General features: G+C 44.9%; 1 long non-coding RNA gene across 1 annotated transcript in view; it reads left to right on the plus strand.

Annotated features, from left to right (window-relative positions):
* Positions 1–5,717: 5,717 nt before the first annotated feature.
* LOC122102141 overlaps positions 5,718–17,133 on the plus strand; it is a 120,554-nt gene continuing 109,138 nt past the window's right edge. Inside the window, exon 1 of the long non-coding RNA XR_006146467.1 lies at positions 5,718–5,770. This is a non-coding gene — a long non-coding RNA (uncharacterized LOC122102141). The remainder of the gene's footprint in view (positions 5,771–17,133) is intronic.

Below are 17,133 nucleotides of genomic sequence, written 5' to 3' on the forward strand. Positions count from 1 at the left end.
ATCTCTCTCTGGGGGAAGAAGTATCTCCATCGTCAAGATGGCTGCCTCCATTTTACCCTGAGTGAAAAACAGCAGCAGCAACAGCAGACTCTCAGGCCAGCTGTGATTGGCTCAGCTGGGTCAGGCGATTATTCTGAAGGGACCACCCAGTGTGTCACCTGACACCCCCCCCCATCTGTGCTATTTCTTGTCTTGATCACCTCCACCGGCTCATGACTTGAACGTTGACCATCATGTACTCATGGTGAACGAGTTTTATTTCATTTTTGTTTTGGCCGACATCACCAGGACTTCTTCTAGCTCTTTCTTGATCCCTCTGCGCATTTCCAACTTGCACTCAGTCATGATTGCGTGTTCGTTTGAAGACGAGGACTCTAAATTCATATGAGAAGGGGTGTCTCCTTGGGACCGTTCACTTGGAAGGTTTCCGGTCTTACGAGAGTCTTGTGAATGACTTGGGTGTGATGTGTGTTAATCAATTGAACAGTTATATTTTTTTGGGTGGGGGAAATGGGTAGAGAGGTGGAAGCATCATCCCTACAGGGGAGACCAGTGATTGGCTTTTGCTGGCGATGCAGCCAGAGCTGCTGATGGCATGTTGGTCTTAACAGGAGATGAGTGATGTGAGCTACAACAAATTCACATCCTTAATAGGAGAAATGAATCGACGGTAGAGATTTCTGGGGGTGGGGAGGGGTGCAGAGCCTAGCTCCCCGGGAAGCAGCTATCCATCCACAGCCCAAGCTTTGGGAATATTAGAACCCTGTCTTTTTAAAAGCAGTAGGGGGTGAGCATTGAGGGGAGGGCTCCCAGCGGTAAGTATAACACAGCTGTGCTCTGTTTATGCCCGGGCTACAATAAAAAAGCTATAAAATGTGAGATGTCATAGTTCCACTTTGCTTTATTTATACTATTTCCTCTGAGCTCTGTCACGGAGTACATTCATCTGCTAAAGTTGCAGCAAGAATGGAGATTAAAATATCACAGCTCAAAATAGGAGTCAAGCGGAAGGAGATTCATCATAGCCCTATTAAAAATATGTAAATAGGAGCATGAAGTCATTTTAAAGCAACACTCCATTCCCTCCAGGGGAGGTAAGATCCTCCGACGGGCACCAGCAGCTCACGCCTGTAATCCAAACGACTCGGGAGGTTGAGATCTGAGGATCACGGTTCAAAGCCAGGCAGGGCAGGAAAATGTGACTCTTAGCTGTACGTGCAAAGTGGAGCTGTGGCTCAAGTGGTAGAATGTCTACCTTCAGTGAAAAGGTTTAGGGATAGCGCCCAGGACCTGAGTTCAAAGTCCAGTACTAGGGGGAGAGAGAGAAAGAGAGAGAGAGAGAGAGAGAGAGAGAGAGAGAGAGAGAGCGTACCACACACACACAAAGCACATATCACTTAAACAAGCATCAGCAGGCTACGCCAAAGACAGAGTAACGGGTCTTTTCTCTTATTCTTCACCCCAATAGACTGAGCTGTAAATTATACGTATATATATAATTATATATTATATATACGTATATTAGTTAGTACGTGGCAGAAAACCTAATGCAAAACGGTACCAAAATAAAATAGTTTGGTGAATGTATTTTTATTTTTAATCCTAGCTACAGAGGAGGCTGAGATCTGAGGTTCATGGTTCAAAGCCAGCCTGGGGAAAGAAAATCTGTGAGGCTCTTATTTCCAATAAACTATCCCTCCCCTAAAAAAACAAAACAAAAGCCAGAAGTGGAGGTGTGGCTCCACTGTGGAAAAGGGACAGTGCTGAGACCTGAATTCAAGCCCCAGGACTGGCACCAAAGGGGAAAAACGCTTCTTTAAAATTATATATATATATATATATATATATATATATATATATATAATCTGCCCTTTGACCTCAATTCATGAAGTTTCAAGAAACTCCAGAAATATTCCCAAGCCAGAAAGCCATTGGAAGGAAAGTGAATGGGAGAAGATCATGATTTGAACTCAGGGCCTGGGAAGTGTCCCTTATTTTACTCAAGGCTAGCACTCTACCACTTGAGCCATTCTTTCGCTTCTGGCTTTTTGTGTGGTTCCTTGGAGATCAGAGTCTCACAGGCTTTCCTGCCCAGGCTGGCTTTGAACCGGGATCCCCCAGAACTCAGCCTCCCGAGATGAACAGACAGAAGCCCGAGACACCTAGCGTAAGAATCAGCCAGGTTTCGGTGAGCATCTGTCTTCTGCGTCCTCTGTCTAGCTACAAAGTCTCTTCTGCTCACTGACAGACATCCAATGGTGGCACCAAGATGGACGTCAGGAACTCGGCCTGGCACATTGTGCTAGTGAGCTCTCCATTCAGCATTTCCTGCGCCTCTGGTTTTGACACAGATTTATCTCACTGGGCTTTCAGGCTGAGAGGCAGAAGGGAGCCATGGATGTAGGTTGTAGCTGCAAGTCTGGAACACATCAAAAGCGATGAGCGAGCCTTTTATGGTCTCTTTGCTTGGGTGCTAAGTACTTATTGATTACCTGACCCCTTTATTTACCCAAAGTGTGATTGCTATTATAATGAAGACACTTGAAGCGGTCTGTGCCAAGAACAGCTCCCAGAGTGTGCTGGGCAGTGATCAATTTAACTGTAGCTGGGCAGTGATCAATTTAACTGTAGCCGGACCGTATGAGGAGGGGGATCATCGCCGGCATGCCCACAGGTGGAAACTGAGGCATAAGATCACACCCCAGAGAGTGAAAGGAGAAAAGAAAAATCGCAGCCAGGAGCGTCTTTCCCAAAGTATCTGAAGACAGCGGAGAAACACAGTGAGAAATGGAGAGAGAAAGAGAGAGAGAGAGAGATCGATGATCTCAGACGCTGTCCTTCAATACGCCATTTTTGTTTGATCTGCCCGATGAAATGAAGAAATGATTCACAGCATTCACAGACTCACCGTCAGGCCCCTCTGATCTCATGACAGGACACTTCAATCCATTACTTATCCTGGCAGTTAATTAAGTGTTTTGTTTGTTTCAGAAATGGTGATGTGAATTAGGCCTCCTCTAGGTGATTTTAGACAAAAGTTTTACTCTGCAAATAGTTTTTGGGCTGGGCGCCAGTGGCTCACACCTGTCATCCTAGCTACTCTGGAGGCTGAGATCTGAGGATCATGGTTCAAAGCCAGCCTGGGCAGGAAAAGCTATGAAACTCTTTATCTCCAATGAACCACCCTCTTTAGTAGTAGTTCGTATTACCGGCATGAGCTACCAGCACCTGGCTGCATCTACTTTTTAGTTTGTACTGTGTTGCCTTTGAACTCTTGTAACTGTGTGTGTGTGTGTGTGTGTGTGTGTGTGTGTGTGTGTGTGTTGGTTTTCTTACTTGTAATATAGATATTATGAAAGGAGTTTTTTTTCCCTCCTCCAGAACTGCTATGAAAATTAAACCAGATAATGCATGTAAAGTTATCAGCAGGGTGCTTTCTTTCATTAAATACTATGAAACACACAGAAGAAAGCATTTGTTTCTTACTATTTATTATTCTTGATCAGCCAGGTCTCGCTGATAATCTGTCTCCTTCCTTATGCTACCAATTCTCCTATTATAACTGACAAGTCATCTAAGGTCTTTGTGCCTACATTCATTCTATACAAAGATTAGAGTGTGACTGGAGATTACCATTTAATTGAGATGGGAAGGTTACCGCTGGATGTAGCTTCGGAAATGGGGTAAGCCAGCCCTTTAATGGCATTAACTCCATATCCTGAAAGATCGCGTGACTTCTCTGAGAACACTGAGCAGCTAGCATAGATTGAATTTCCAGAATAGCACTGACACACCTGGAGGTAGTCAAATGCCTGTTTGTTAACGTAGAAGATGGGAAGGATCCAGCCAGGTGCCGATGGCTCACGTCTATCCTCCCAGCTACTCGAAGAGACTGAGATCTGAGGATCACAGTTCGAAGCCAGCCTGGGCAGGAACATCCATGAGACTCTGATCTCCCATGAACCATCAAGAAGCCAGAAGGGGAGCTGTGGATCAAGTGGAAGAGCAGCAGCCTTGAGCATAAAAGCTTGGGGACCACATCCAGGCCCTGAGTTCAAGCCCCAAGACTGACACATAAGCACACACACACACACACACACACCACACACACAGACACACACACACACAAACACACCCCCCCCCCCCCAGAGCTTCTGTTTTCAGGATGTATGTTACATATTCATGGGCTGATGGGTTTGTGCATGACAAATGTAAGATATTCCCATCAGCCTTTGGGGTTTTGCTCCCATCCAGTGCTCAGTGTTGATGCTGACCTGAAACACTTTGTTTCCATCCCAAACGGAAGACAAAGCCGATACTACACAGTTCAATTTCCCTCCTCCTAAATCACAATAGTAGATTGATGATTCTCCACAGTACCCCAGGCAATCAAAGATAATCCTATGGCAATTTGAGTTCAGGGAGATGAGCACTGAAGGCAAAGGCCAGTTCTCTTTGGACAAGTATTGTCTGTGTGTTAGGTCACAGGCTGAGCCTTCTCTTCTTTTATCCTTCTGACCACGTCATTGGGAAGATACTACAATGATCTTGTTTTCCAGTCAGTCGGATTGTACCAAGATCAACCTGTTGGGCCAAGGATTTGTAAATACAGAGTAGGTGGCAGGGACAGAATTTGGACATCTGTTATCTTAACACCAGAAGACAGGATCTCCAATATATAACAAGAGATCATAAGTTAGCATAAGGATTTCTTTTGAAAAGATCCTTCCTTCCCTCCTTCCTTCCCTTCCTTCCTCCCTCCCTCCCTCCCTCCCTCCCTCCCTCCCCCCCCTCCTTCCCTCCCTCCCTCCCTCCCTCCCTCCCTCCCTCCCTCCCTCCCTCCCTCCCTCCCTCCCTCCCTCCCTCCTTCCTTCCTTCCTTCCTTCCTTCCTTCCTTCCTTCCTTCCTTCCTTCCTTCCTTCCTTCCTCCTTCCCTCCTATGGTATCATACCTTTTGTTGTTTTTGTTGGTCAGTCATGGGGCCTGAACTCTGGGCCTGGGCGCTGTCCCTCAGCTCTTCAGCTCAAGGCTAGCGCTCTACCACTTGAGCCACAGCACCACTTCTGGCTTTTTTCTAATGTGTTGCTGAGGAATCGAACCCAGGGCCTCATGCATGCGAGGCAAGCGCTCTACCACTGAGCCACCTGCCCAGCCCTGAACCCTACATTTTGAGGAATGTCACTCCTTCCCTTGTTCCCCCCATCTCTCCCAACCCTGTCCATTCTCTCAGGTAATGTGGTTCAAGCCTGTAATCCCGGCTACTTGGAAGGTAGAAATGCGGAGATCACGGTCTGTTGGTACAACTCTCCAGCTGTGCCTGGTCACAGTGATGCCCAATTCTCATCTCCCAGGGACATGGGGGAAAGTACAAACAGGAGGATCGAAGTAGTCCAGGCTGCCCCGGAAGCGAGATCTTGTCTCAAAACACAGCCAGAGGTACAAAGGGGCAGGCAGAATGGCCACAGCCCCTGCCTGACAATCAGGAGACCCTCAGTTTAACCCCTAGTCCCCTCCCCTCCAAGTATGACATTGGACTCCCAAGTGCATTGCTATATTTTTTTTAATAATAGAGGATACAGGAGAAGGTGGATGTACAGAATGGTTCTTGCGTGGAACCCTGATCTTCCCAATGGATGCAGTCAACCCTGTCTTACCTCATTGGAACACAGTGATGGAGTGTGTGTCATTTCCTAGGTGCTGTGCTGTCCGTGTCCACCCAAAGATGAAGACACATACGTCCCTGCCTTCCAGGAGTTAGCAATCCCCTGGGGTACGTAGGATGTTTCTTTTACGGTTTTTAGTGTTGAATTGGCATTAAGCAGCATGCAGGGTGGGCTGCACACCCGTGGAGAATTTCACCCACCCATTTCACACGGATTTGAAGCCGGCCTTTTGGAATGGATGAGTTGGATTCTTTGGAGAGCGTTCCTGTGGTCAACCCAAATTATTAAAAACAATATTCAGGTTAATTTCTTTTTCTTTTGTGCCTATACTGGGGAGGGGGCTTGAATCCAGGATGTGGGCGCTGTCAAGTTGGGTTTTTCTACTCAAGGCTGGCACTCTACCACTTAGCCACAGCGCCACTACTGGCTTTTTGCTAGTTCATTGGAGATCAGTCTCAGAATGTTCTGCCCAGGCTGGCTTTAAACAGCAATCCTCAGATCTCAGTCTCCTGAGTAGCTAGGATTACAAGCTATGAGCCATTGGTCCCTGGCCTTACGGTTAACTTGTTAAATAAGTTATAGAGTAATAGGATATATTCTTTAAAAAATGACTTACAATAGAACACCACTGGGACATGTGTGTTTGGTACACATGTGAATTTGAAAGCAACTCAGTTAAAAGTAGGGCGATCACTAAAATGTGAAAATGTGTGTTTCTGTTTCCAAAGTGATGATTCCTGCTTTGTTTGTCGGTTATTTCAGTGGAAATTACTGTCCTTTGCCTTTTTTCTTCGTCGATCTTGCAGGATGAACAACGTCCCTATTTTAGGATAAAATAGGCTGGTGTTCAGTACATACTGCAGTTTATCTGATCCGTAGTAAATTTTTTAGCAGTTGATAATAGATTACAATTGCAATAAACTGTGAAGAACACTGGAAGTAGTCCTGCAGGACTAAGTCAAGGCAGTAAATATAAATAAGAAACAGTGTATGTCGTTGTTATTTAATGTATTTTATGGCTTCAAAGAGGAGTCGAAATAGGAAATAAAATAGGAAATTTAAGTCTGACTCAATGTCCAAGTAGTTCAAAGTGATTTCCCCATAACCCTCGTCGTGATATATTGAGACATAATTTAATAAGTGCACGTATACACTACCTTGATTAAATGTCATAAGTGCCAAGATTCCAGTCCCGATCTTCTTAAAATGTGAGCAAACCTAGAGCGAACATGTTGTTTTTCTTGCTGGCGGTATGATTTTAATTTTTTAAAAGCACTTCATCTCACCCGACCCTATCTGTCATCTCTGCATAGATAAATGCGGTGACAAGTTCTTATTTGTTTTTCAATGAAACTCTCGGTTCCTACGGAAATTATGAGTAGAGTGTAAATTCATTCATTTATTTATGTATTACAAGTGAAAAGCCATTCATCAGAGTTATACATCTATCTCAGGTTCCTGTGTTGTGACCCATGTAGGTTGAAAGTGGTTTATTATTTGGTGGCTAGTGAGGATCCAGAAGGGGGATCGAGGAAGGACCTAGAAGGAGCTAGAAGGATCTAGAAGTTGTCACCTTTCACGTGGTATCCCAATGTTGATTGAGTCCTAAGAACAACTCTCACTGTCTTGTGAGTCCTGTGGCATTTCTTTGAATGATGGCAGAGGACAGAGCGTAAATCAGTGTCGATGACGGATCACCCGAAAATGTTCATCAACCCATTGCTTTCGTGGAGAAAGCTCGCTCTGGCATTTGTACAGCCAGTTCCTTGCAAGCTGCAGGGGTTCCAAACACCCTGGTAGTTATTTTCAGTGCACTAAAAACATAAAAGCAAAAAAAAGATTCCTGCTGGACCTCAGGGATGTTTGTCATCCTCGCTCCTCAGGAGGCTGAGATCTGAGGATCAAGATTCGAAGGCAACCCAGGCAGGAAAGTGTGTAAGACTCATCTCTAAAAAAAAGAGCCAGAAGTGGAGCTATGGCTTTTGCCTAAAAGCTTGGAGAGTCTAAGTTTTGATTCAAGCCCCAGGACAGACATGTGTGTGTGTGTGTGTGTGTGTGTGTGTGTTTGTGTGTGTGTTTGTGTGTGTGTGTGTGTGTGTGTGTGTGAGATTCCTGCCGAGGCCTCATGGCTCACACCTGTGATCCCAGCTACTCAGGAGTTTGAGATCTGAAGGTCACGGCTCATAGCCAGCCCAGGCAGACAAGCCCAGGAGACTCTTACCTCCAGTGAACTCGCACAGAAGTGAAGTTGTTGTTCAAGTGGTAGAGAGCTAGCCATGAGGTAAATAGCCAGGGGAGAGCATGATGTGAGTTCAAGCCCCAGTACCAGTAGATGCACACACACGCACACGCACACACACACACACACATTCACACGCACACACACACACATTCACACACAACTCATACTTATCTGTACTAAAGATATTTATTTTTCAAAATGTATTTTATTTGTTTATTTGTTTGTTTAGTGCTGGTCCTGGGGCGTGAACTCAGGTCCTGGACGCTGTCCCTGAAGTTCTCTCCCATTTAAGCCACAGCTTTACTTTCAGCTTTTCATTGGAGTTAAGCATCTCACAGGCTTTCCTGGCAGGCTGGCTTCAAGCCATGATCCTCCGCTCTCAGCCTCCTGCGTAGCTAGGATGACAGGCGGGAGCCACCTGCTCCCAGTTTACAATGGATTTTTAGATGCGTCTGGACAAAAACCTTGATTTGCTGCACAGTTAATCAAAGTGACCGCACAGCTTTCTTCCTGAATCTTGTTTTGAAATTCTATTATTGTTTTCCTCTTCCCTCCCTGTCTTCCCCCGGGAAAACAATCCTGTGCTGGGTACATGTTGGTTGAAGGACAGGAAAACGGACAAAACCCCCTCTGTGTGGAGCCGAGGAATTGCATATGGCGTGTGATCTTCTTAGTTGTGCACTGGGATGAAAGACAAGAAGACAAGGCAAAAGTAGCAGAGGGAGGAGTAATGGATTGGAAAGGCAGTGACAATTGGCCATGCAAATGTGGAGAAGATTGGTGTGGGTATAAAGCGTGTAACCCATATGGTGGTGTTTATCAAAATGGCGGGGCGCGCATTGTAGGCACCCACGCGCTTCTGGATGAAAACCACATGAACAAGATTCAATACATTCACTGACCCTCATAGAGCGTTACCACTGACTTCTTTTGGTGGTACCCGGTAGTATTTCTTGGATTCGATCATTCTTTGGGGCTTTACATCTAGCTGAATAGGATGTCTATTTTCCAGAAGCTTCTTTGTATTTATTTTAAAAACCCTCTTCTTTTTTTAAATTTTACTTGTCATATGGATTGATGTTGATTTGGTTGCCGACTAATCCTGTGGACCACTCTTGGAACACACAGAAAACTCTGCTCTATTTTTCCCCCGCTGTGGAGTAGGAATGGGGGTTGTGTTTCAGAAGGAAATCTGGTGTGATTTATGAAAGAAGGAAAGAAAGGAAGAAAGAAAAAGAAAGAAAGAAAGAAAGAAGGGAAGGAAGGAAGGAAGGAAGGAAGGAAGGAAGGAAGGAAGGAAGGAAGGAAAAGAAAGAAAGAAAGGAAGGAAGGAAGGAAAGAGGAAAGAAGGAAGGAAGGAAGGAAAGAAGGAAGGAAGGGAGGGAGGGAGGAAGGAAGGAAGGAAGGAAGGAGAACACACTTGCCTGCAATTCAAGATTTCAGGCCTCTGCTAAATGATTGGAAATTTTTCCTTAACAAGAAATCAAAACAATGAATGCCCATGATCTTCCTCAGGTTTTCTAACAGGGCCTTACAGATACAAACATGGCAGACAGGTGATCCGTGTCTGCTTGCTCTCTGTGTTCATTTCCTATCTATTCTTCTCCAAGAAGAGAAGCAAGGGAAGGTTCAGAATAACGATGGGTTGCTTTGTGTGTGCTTCATGAAACATTCCTATTTCCCAGGGTGTTCTGTGGGTATTGTGAGTCACCAGTTAGGATGCTCATGGCTGTGTTGTACCCCTCACATGAATCAAGGCTTGGTCTCTATCTCTCTCTTTCCTTCCTTCTTTCTTTCTATTGTTCTTTCCTGGGGCTTGAACGCAGGGCCTGGGTGCTGTCTCTGAGCTTCTTTGTGCTCAAGACTATCACTTGAACCACAGCTCCATTCCTGCCCTTTTCTGAGTAGTTTATTGCAGGTAAGAGTCTCACACAGACTTTTCTGCCTGGGCTGGCTTTGATCTGCGATCCTCAGATCTCAGCCTCCTGAGTAGCTAGAATGACAGACACAAACCACCGGCACCCAGCTTGCTTGCTTGCTTTCCTCCCTCCCTCCCTCCCTCTTTCTTCCTTCCTTCCTTCCTTCCTTCCTTCCTTCCTTCCTTCCTTCCTTCCTTCCTTCCTTCCTTCCTTTCTTCCTTTCTTCCTTTCTTCCTTTCTTTCTTTCTTTCTTTCTTTCTTTCTTTCTTTCTTTCTTTCCCTCTCCTCCTTAGTCCCCCCCCTCTTTCCTTCTTTTTATATCTTCCCTTCCAAAAACCTTATTAATCCCAGTGTGGAGAATTTAAGGGGGAGCTTTATGTTTTGCCTGTTGGCATTGTTTAATGTAAATGATTTATGATTATGCCTTATGTACACACCACAGGCACTTTATAAATTGGATTGTCTTAGGAGAAACGTGATACATAAATGTTATTACTATAAATTCTACAGTTGATGATATATGTCGTATCATATAACCAGTAGACATGAACACTGGCGGTTCTAACCTGCTCCTTCTGAACAGTCAATGAGTCTGGGATGGATACGGAAAAATCCAAAGTACAAAAGAGCAGGCTAGTCAGGTGCCGGTGCTCACACCTATAATCCCAGCTACTGAGGAGGCTGTGATCTGAGGAGTGTGCTTCAAAGCCAACCAAGGCAGGGAAATGTATCCTTGATTGAAAGAGCCAAAGAAGAGCCCTGGAGGCCTTGAGTTCAAGACCCAGTTCTTGCTTTCATGATAACTCAACAAATAAGTAAATAACAGGAAGTAAGGAAAAATGGCTCTGTGCTGGGAATGTATTTTTGTTGTTGTTTTTTTTGTCAGTTGTGGGGCCTGAACTCTGGGCCTGGGCGCTGTCCCTCAGTTCTTCAGCTCAAGGCGAGCGCTCTATCACTTGAACCACAGCTTTATTTCCGGCTTTTCTGCTATTATGTGGTGCTGAGGAATCGAACCCAGGGCCTCATGCATGCAAGGCAAGTGCTCTACCACTGAGCCACCTGCCCAGCCCTTGTGAATGTATTTTTTATCTCAATCATTTTTTCACACACTTGTAATGTGTAGTAGAAATAACTATACACAATGATTTTTCATTTCTACAAATAAAATTTGAGAAATGGGCCTTGCAAATGGCCAGCTCCTATTGGTTGGTCAAGACATAGCACATGTATCTTGCTGCTATGCTAATATTCCTAATTATTTTTGTTATGGTATTTTAGCTTACTGAGATCTCATTTCCAAGGTCCTAAAGAATTAGAGAGGGGGAAAATAACATTGAATAATCGATGATTTGAAATCCACATAATTGTTTAACACCAAACTCATCTAAAATGTTGAGTCAGAGGGAGAAAGAATAATAGCTGTGCCAACAGCACATTTTTACTAATCTTTGTGTGTGTGTGTGTGTGTGTGTGTGTGTGTGTTTGCCAGTCCTGGGGCTTGAACTCAGGACCTGGGAGCTGTCCCTGAGCTTCTTCAGCTCAAGGCTAGCGCTCCACCACTTGAGCCACAGCGCCACTTCCAGCTTTTTCTGTGTGTGTGGTGCTGAGGAATCGAACCCAGGGCTTCATGCATGCTAGGCGAGACCTCTACCACTGAGCCTCCTGCCCAGCCCTCTTAACCAATCTTTAGGAGATGAGACTGAAGGCATCTGTTTTGTCATGCTAATGGTGCCTTTGGAGTCTATTATTATTATTATTAGTGCCCGTACTGGAGCTTGAACTCAGGGCCTCCTGATCTCATTTGGCTTTTCCACCCAAGGCTTTTGCTCTACCACTTGAGCCACAACCCCCCCCTGCTTATGACATTTTGCTGGTTCATTGGAGATCAGAGTCTCACAGACTTTCCTGCCTGAGCTGGCTTTGAACTGTGATCCTCAGATCTCAGCCTCTTGAGTAGCTGGGATCACAGATGGGAGCCACCAATGCCCAGTGGTTTATGGTACACTTTTAATGGGTATACTTTCTGGAATTTTCCTTGGTGCATGCTGGGAAAAAAAAAACCCATACCTAGGCACCTCTCTCTATAGATTGAGAGGCCACTGATTTGCCTAGCTAATTTAGAGACTCTACCCACCCACGATCACGCTCCCTAGAGGAAATCAGACAGGAAGATGAATCAGAAGCCATAAAGCCAATGCCCATTTCTTTACCAAGACAGTTTCTGATGAATGTGGCAAGGAGCACCATTTTCCTTCTGGGAGGGAGATCGCGCTACCCACTCCCCGTCCTGGGGTCCTCACACTTACCTCTGGATTGACTGGATTCAAAGGGCCCACTGCTGACTCATTGCTGTGACTCCTTCTGGTAAGCCGGGGTGGCAATCATGGTTGGAGCTGGAGAAGGGGCGCTGGCATAGTTTCAGTTTGATTTTGCTGTGGAATTGCGTTCACCCTTTTAGTTTCTGGACGCCATCAGTAACACGTCCTTGCGTGGTGTCGGTGTTCGGGGCAGAAGACTTTACAGCAACTGTAGTTCCTGAGAAGTGGTTCTGTGTGTAGTGTTTCTTGGGCTTGGCACGTAGCATCCAGTTTGAAGCTGCTGAGTGTGTTGTGAAGTGCAAACGGCGATCCTACCCATTTTCCTCTGAAAAAATGGAGGCGAGGCTGGACGCTGGTAGCTCAGGCCTATCATCCTAGCGACTCAGGAGGCTGAGATCTGAGGATCATGGTTTGAAGCCAGTCAGCAAAGGAAAGTCTCTGAGACTCTTAGCTCCAATGAACCAGCCAAAGCTAGAAGTGGAACAGTGGCTCAAGTGGTAGAGCGCTAGCCTTGAGCACAAAAGCTCAGGGACAGCGCCCAGGCCCTGAGTTCAAGCCCCAGGAGCAGCATACCAAAAAAGAGGAAAAGACAAAATTGAAGGCAGGAGACATTGAGTAATGTTATTAGCTTAGCCATCAGTGAGCTAGGATTTGAATTGGCATGTTAGACTAGATATGCATCATGATTTTACTAGGAAGATTTATGAATGCTCTTGAGTACGTCATTTGAAAGAGCAAACACTGGGACCAGCATTTGGTAGAAAAATAAATCTAAGCTGGGCACTGAAGGCTCCCGCCTGTCATCCTAGCTACTCAGGAGGCTGAGATCTGTAGGTAGTGGTTCAAAGCTTCCCAGAACAAAAACAAAAACAAAAATGTCCCGGTGAGACTCATCTCCCAGGAACCACTCAAAAACTAGAAGTGGCGCTGTGGCTCAACGTGGTAGAGCGCTAGCCCTGAGCAAAAGCGCTCAGACACAGTGCCCAGGCCCCGAGTTCAAGTCCCCCAACCGCCCAGAATAGAAAAAAAAAAAAGCAAAGCGAAGTGAATCTGGTTTTTCTGCATCCTAATACAAGGGAGTTACGATATTTCTCAAGTTCTCTTGTGACCCGTGACTAATCTTTCTTGAGACCATCAGCCCTGGGAAATCTAGGTCCACAGAAGAAGAAAGGAACAGAGCAGCAAATGTGACAAAAATTGGACTAAGATCTAGCTTTCAATATCGCCATGGAAATCAAGCAAGCTTGATGTGTTCTATGTGTCGTGCACCTTGCTGCTTTCGCCACCATCAAAGAGACTGACCTCTATGAATATGCATTGAGCACTGGATACCCTAATTTAGCCTCTGGAAGAGTCGTTTTTTCATGTGGGTTGTGAGAAATATGCAAATAGCCCTGAGGAGTGAAAGGTGGCGGGCGAGAATGGATGGCCCTATTAGTGATCAGACCACTTGTGGGATTCGTGGTCATGTCATCTAGCTTGCATTGTGCTTTGCCAAACTCTCTCTGGTCAAGCGGGAGGATCTCAGGGTAAGAGAAAAAAGCAACTAAGTCGTCTATGCCAGGAACAGTTGGCTCTGCATTACAGTCGTTACTACCTTCTGAACTCTGACTATGTCAGATAATACACAGAGAGAGAAAGAAAGAGAGAGGGAGGGAGGGAGAAAGAGTGAATCTAGGAGGCAACTAGGTCAGAGCATTTGTTTAAACTAATAATAGAAGAAGGTTTTTCAGTTCCACTGCGTTTTTCCCATCCATTTGCCTTGCTAATTTATAAACTCTTCCTTACTTCCATTTACTTGCCCCGTGCTACAATCCTCTTGTAAAAAGAAAAAAAGAAATGGTTGGATTTGTTATAACTTGAGCAGCTTTGCCTAGTTTACACAGAAGCCTCCATTGTTAACAATTAAGGATGACTTAAGGTTAGGCCGGCACCCATAGCGCCTGCCTGTCATCCCAGCTACTCAGGAGGCTGAGAGCTGAGGATCATGGTTCAAAGCCATCCAGAGTAGGAAAGTCCATGAGACTTTTATCTCCAAGTGACCACCAAAAAAGCTAGAAGTGGAGCTGTGGCTCAAGTGGTAGAGCATTAAACCTTGGACAAAAGCTTAGGGGCAGCGTCCAGGCCCTGAGTTCAAGTTCCAGGACTGGTTTACACCCCCCCACACACACACCCAAAAAGTGAATAAGTCATAGTGAAAATGCATTCTACAGCAAGCCCCAACAGAATCTTCTGGGAAATTTCGTAACATTATGAAATTTGGTCTTTATAAATTGTTGGTGTTCTTTTGTGCTTTTCTTTTCTTTTTTTTGCCTAAAATATGTGCACTTGTTCTATTTATATAAGGGAATACTGACATCCTGTGTATAACTAGACTAATTGGCTCTGTAATGAATGTATTTGGAGAGGGTGTTAACACAGAAATAAAATAGAGTTGAGTGCTGGCTCTGGCGAGTGGTTCACGCCTGTAATCCCTGCTTCTCAGGAAGAAGGCTGAGATCAGAGGATTATGGTTCAAGGCCTGGCTGGGCAGACACATCTGGAAGCCTCTTATCTCCAATTAAAACTAGCAAAAAACAAAAAAAGGCAGACCTGGACATGTGAGAACTCCAGTAGGAGAGTGAGGTCCTGAGTTCAAGTCCCAGGACTGGCATAAAAGAGGAGGAAAAAGAAAAGAAAGAAGAAAATTCAGCATGGGAGACAAAGGCAGGATTTCTGGGGGCAGCATGAATTCTAGCATGTTCTTCTGGCTGAGACTGGGATGCGCCTACAGCGAGCTGGGTTGTAATTTCCAGAGCTGACGGGAAGGGTGACGTATAGACAATGGAACCTGTGCATCAGGGAAACAATGCTTGGCTGTTTTATTTCCTTCTTTCAACCTGTCAACCTGTCAAGGTAGTTAACGGCCACCAAGAGAGAAAGAGAGAGAGAGGGAGGAGGAGGAGGAGGAGCAGAGCCAGAAAGGTACCCCGGGAAGAAAAGAGAAAAGAAAGGTGGAAAGGCATTTGCACGAGTCTGAGACATGATCGTGGTCAGTCAGGCGCAGATAACTTGCTGTGCTCATCTCTCCACTGAAGCTGCGTGGGGAAGGGCCTTGCGATAGTTCCAGCACGAGCCTGATCCTGGTCTGTGTCCGTGATCTTCACTTAATTCAGCTCTCCCTCCGATTCTTCTCGTTTGAAGTCTTGATGACCGATACTCAGGGAAGTATTTCCTGTGCCGTCGGTCGAATTTAAGCTAGCTCAGTTTTCCAAGGGTAGCATCTTGTTGGTTTGATTTCGAAAAGGCAGCGTGCATTGGTGTGGTTGGCACAAAATGATCTTTTCAGGTCATTTTTAGCCAGCAAAGAACAGATGCAAACTGATTTTGACCCATTATATATTTATTATATTACATATATTATATATGTACAGTAATACATTCGCTGTCTCTCTGTCTCTGTCTGTCTCTCACACACATGCAACATGAAATGTTTAAACGTGATGTCTTACTTTTAGGCGTACGAAATTATTTTATATTTTTAGAAAAAACCTCTTAGTGCAGCCAAGGGAACCTTATTTTTCAAAGAGGAAGGATTCATATTGGATCTCTTCGTACTAGAAATGACTTATATTTTCACATAAACAGAAAAGCTTCTTACTGTTCTCTTCGTTGTCAGACTTTGAATTGGAAAATCTCTAAATTCACACTGGTTGATGAATGCTTTTCATCATGGTGACTTTGTTTTTGTTTTGAAAGTAGTTAATTAAGAAGTTTTTCTTTTCTTTTCCTTTCCTTTCCCTTCCTTCCTTCCTTCCTTCCTTCCTTCCTTCCTTCCTTCCTTCCTTCCTTCCTTCCCTTCTCCCTCCCTCTTTTCCTCCCTCTCTCTCTCTCTTTCCCTTTCTTTCTTTCTTTCTTTCTCCCTCCTTCCTTCCTTCCTTTCTTTCTTCCTTCCTTCCTTCCCTTCTCCCTCCCTCTTTCCCTCCCTCTCTCTCTCTCTTTCCCTTTCTTTCTTTCTTTCTCTCTCTCTCTCCTTCCTTCCTTCCTTCCTTCCTTCCTTCCTTCCTTCCTTCCTTCCTTCCTTCCTTCCTTCCTTCCTTCCTTCCTTCCTTCCTTCCTTCCTTTCTTTCTTTCTTTCTTTCTTTCTTTCTTTCTTTCTTTCTTTCTTTCTTTCTTTCGTGTGTGCAGGTCTGGGGCTTGAATCCAGGGCCTGGGCACTGTCCCCAAGCTTCTTCATGCTCAAGACTAGCTCTCTACCACTTGAACCACAGCTTCACTTCTGGCTTTTTCTGAGTAGTTTACTGAAGATAAGAGTCTCATGGACTTTCCCACCCAGGCTAGCTTCAAACTGTGATCCTCAAATGTCAGCCGCCTGAGTAGCTAGGACTACCAATGCCTGGCTGAAGGCTTTTATTTTCTAAATATCAATTCGAAGTCTTATTACAATGATTTAAGACACAGAAGATCCCGGCTTAACCAACTTATCAAATATTAAAAAGTACAGACCACCTGTGTATCTGAAGAGATAGGAGCCCTGTTTTTGTGTGTGTGTGTGTGTGTGTGTGTGTGTGTGTGTCTGTGTCTGTGTGTGTGTGTCTGTCTGTGTATGTCTGTGTGTGTGTGTGTGTGTGTCTGTGTATGTCTGTGTGTGTGTGTGTCTGTGTGAGTGTCTCTGTGTGTGTCTGTGTAAGAAATACCCCACAGCACTTGTCCTAACATTCAGGTCATACGGTATCAGGCAGTGGCCAGGCTAAGAAGCAAGCTATCTTCATCTTGGAAGAAATCTGTGACAATTATCAAGAACTCTGACTACTTTCTACTCTCCCAAGACTGGGAGAGCAAAATTTTAATTTCTATATAACGGATATTTTTCCACCCCCTGGAAACCTGTGACTTCATAATGCAAATAAGGATTAAAAAGTTTAACCTGATTTTGCACCACCAGCGGCTCACGTTTGTCATCCTAACTACTCAGGATGCTGACATCTAGAAGATCACAGTTCAAAGCCAAT

The sequence above is a fragment of the Dipodomys spectabilis genome, unplaced genomic scaffold, assembly GCF_019054845.1.
Source record: "Dipodomys spectabilis isolate Male_0828 unplaced genomic scaffold, ASM1905484v1 ptg000759l, whole genome shotgun sequence".
NCBI classification, from domain to species: Eukaryota; Metazoa; Chordata; class Mammalia; order Rodentia; family Heteromyidae; genus Dipodomys; species Dipodomys spectabilis.